Genomic DNA, 3,220 nt, shown 5'->3' with positions numbered 1-3,220 from the left:
CATTGTTGGGAATTGGACTGCAGACTGTAAGTCATCAATAAATTCCTTTACTATATAGAGACTATCTGTAAGTTCTGTGACTCTAGAGAACCCTGACTAATACAGACACCTTGTTACCAAGGTGATATGAACCATGCTAAGAGGACTTAGAGCCCCTGTTGAGGAGTCTTGTCAGTGTCTCTTCATGTCCTTGTTCCTCAGGCTGTAAATGAAGAGGTTCAGCATGGGGGTAACCACAGTATACATGATGGTGGCTACCGTGTCCTGGGTGGAGAAGGAACCCAGAGGTCGTATATAGATCCCCAGAATTGTCCCATAGATCAGGGTGACCACAGACAAGTGTGAGCTACACGTGGAAAAGGCCTTGTGCCTGCCCTTGGCAGAGGGGATCTGGAAGACCACCACAGTGATTCAGACATAAGAGACCACAATGAGAATGCAGGGGGCCACAAAGAGAATCGAGGTTCCCAGGAAGACATGTTGATTGACTCGTGTGTCCGAGCAGGCCAACTTCATGAGCAGTTACGCATCACAGTAGAAGTGAGAGATCTTCGGGATGGAGGAGCAGAAACTCAGTCTGCTTATGAGGAGCGTATGCACCAGAGAGATGAGGCCAGAGCATATCCACACAACGGCTGCCAGCCCCACACAGAGTTGGGGGGTGATGATGGTGTGGTACTATAGCAGGTTGCATATGGCCACGAATCTGTCCAGTCAGCAGAAAGGTGTCCACATTGGCAAAAGAAATCATGAAGTACAGCTGAGTCAGGCAGTGGGCATAAGAGATGGTCCTCGTTCCAGCCACATGGCTAGCCAGGAGCCTGGGGATGAGATTGGTGGTGAAGCAGATGTCAACAAAGGAAAGGTTGGCAAGGAAGAAGTACATGGGCGTGTGCAGGCGGGGGTCGGAGCTGATGGCCAGGAAGATGAGTGTGTTCCCAGCTACCGTGACCAGGTACATGCACAGGAAGGCCCAGAAGAGGATTTGCTGCTGCGGGTCATTGGTGATGCCAAGCAGGAGAAACTTGCTGACTCCAGTCTCATTCTCCCTCCCCTTGGACATCTTCCAGAGGTTCCTGGAGGGGACAGGCTGGACACTGGAACTTACTGTGTGATCAGACTCAGGTCATAGCTCGTGTGTAGGAGCTTTCTACCAGAACTCTGTGTGTGTGTGTGTGTGTGTGTGTGTGTGCACGCGTGCGTGTGCGTGTGCGTGTGTGTGTAGGTCACAGGAGTACTTAAAGGTGTCAGTTCTCCCCCTCTACCGTTGGTTCTGGGGATGGAACCCAGGTGCTCAAGCTTGTAATGTGCTGGCTAGTTTTACCTAAACTTGACACAAGCTGAGGTCATAGGGGAAGAGAGTGCTGTAATTGAGAAAACTCATTCATAAGATCAGGCTGTAGTCAGGTATATAGCACATTTTATTAATTAGTGTTCGGTGGGGGCTGTGGGGCGTTGTGGGTGGTACCATCCCTGGGTTAGGGGTCCTGGCTTTGATAAGAAAGCAGGCTGAGCAAGCCAAGGGGAGCAAGCCAGAAAGCAGCATCCTTCCATGTCATCCGCTTCTGTCTCCAGGTTCCTGCCCTGTTTGACTTCCTCCAATGATCAACAGTGATGTGAAGGTCTAAGCCAAGTGAACCTTTATCTCCCTAAGCTGCGTTGGTCATGGTGTTTCCTTACAGAAATAGTAACCCTAACTATGGCAGATGCAGAAGCCATGAAGGGGTGCTGCTTACTGGCTTGCCTAGCCTGCTTCCTTATAGACCCATGGCTGCCAGCTCAGCGATGGCCCCACCTACAGTGGGCTAGTCCCTCTGCCATCGATCGCTAATTAAGAGATGCAGTCAGGACTACCTTCTGAGTCAACTCGCTGGCCACTGTCTGTGCAGCTTCATCAGGTGTTCCTCCTTGGGCAAGCTCCTTGCTTATATCTCTATCAAATTTGTTTCTCCGCTGAGTCATCTATGGGATGTTTTCCTCATGAGGCCATGCATTCCCCAGAACAGAGACACATCTGTCTCAGGCACTGCTCAGCGCTGGAAACAATACCTGACACATAGTAGGTACACAAGAAAGTAGTCAAAGGAAAGAATGTTCACAAAGGCCTTGCACTCTAAAATCCAGCAGCGTAAAACTGCAGCTGCAGTAGAAATGTCTGGTTGTAATTAGCAGTTCATTCAAGAAATTAATCAGAGCTGGAGAGATGACTCAGCAGTTAAGAGCACTGGCTGCTCTTCCAGAGGTCCCGAGTTCAATTCCCAGTGACCACACGGTGTCTCACAACCATCTGTAATTGGTTCTGATGCCCTTTTCTGGTGTGTCTGAAGGCAGTGACAGTGTACTCACATATATAAAATGAATAAAATCTTGCAAAAAAACAACAAAACAAAACAAAAACAAAAACAAAAACAAAAACAAAAACACCCAAGGGGCTGGACAGATGGCTCAGTGTTTAAGAGTTCTTCCAGTTCTTTCCGAGGACTGGAGTATTGTTCCCAGCACCCAGTGCAGGAGGTTCACAACTGTCTGTATTTCCAGCTCCGGGGGATCCAGTGCCCTCTTCTGGCCCCCAAAAGCATCTGCCTGAACTTACTCCCCACACACAAATTTTTTTTAAAATAAACTAAAATAGACATTTAAAGCATGAGATGCAGTCCTACATAGTTAGGATTGAGAGCTGACCCTGACAGTGCTCAACCAGGGCCGTTGTTGACAAGTCTAAGGTCATGGTCTATAGGAGTTTCTTCTGTGTCACTGTGAAAGACGGTGTCATGTACAGACCCCGAATGACACAGGGCCTGTGATTACTGAGATCAGAGGTGGATAAACTCGTTTCTGTCAGCCACATCTCTCCTCTATGTGCATTTCTATGAGCTTCTGTCTGACCTGTTCCCTGAAGGCTTCTATGTTGTTGTGGTTTCCAAGATGATCTGCTGAGAAGTGTTAAAACTTGAAGAAGTAGGGCATGCATGGGCTTGGAGCCATGTCTTGGCTGGATAAGAGCACTGGCCACTCTTGGCAGCTCACAATATATACCTCCAGTTTTAGGGGATATGATAGCCCCTTCTGGTCTCTATGTGTGTACTACATAGATGGCAGGCAAAACACTCATACACACAAAGTTATATATATATATATATATATATATATATATATATATATATATATATATAAATAGATAGATGATTGATTGATAGATGATATGTAAATAGATGATAGA

The 3,220-nt window shown here is 47.3% G+C and overlaps 1 pseudogene; it reads right to left on the bottom strand.

Annotated features, from left to right (window-relative positions):
• Window positions 1-136: 136 nt before the first annotated feature.
• Window positions 137-1,063, bottom strand: LOC110332730 (annotated as a pseudogene).
• Window positions 1,064-3,220: the final 2,157 nt, after the last annotated feature.

The sequence above is a fragment of the Mus pahari genome, chromosome 14 (genome assembly GCF_900095145.1).
Source record: "Mus pahari chromosome 14, PAHARI_EIJ_v1.1, whole genome shotgun sequence".
Classification (NCBI taxonomy): domain Eukaryota; kingdom Metazoa; phylum Chordata; class Mammalia; order Rodentia; family Muridae; genus Mus; species Mus pahari.
This window is presented reverse-complemented; position numbering and strand designations above follow the sequence as displayed.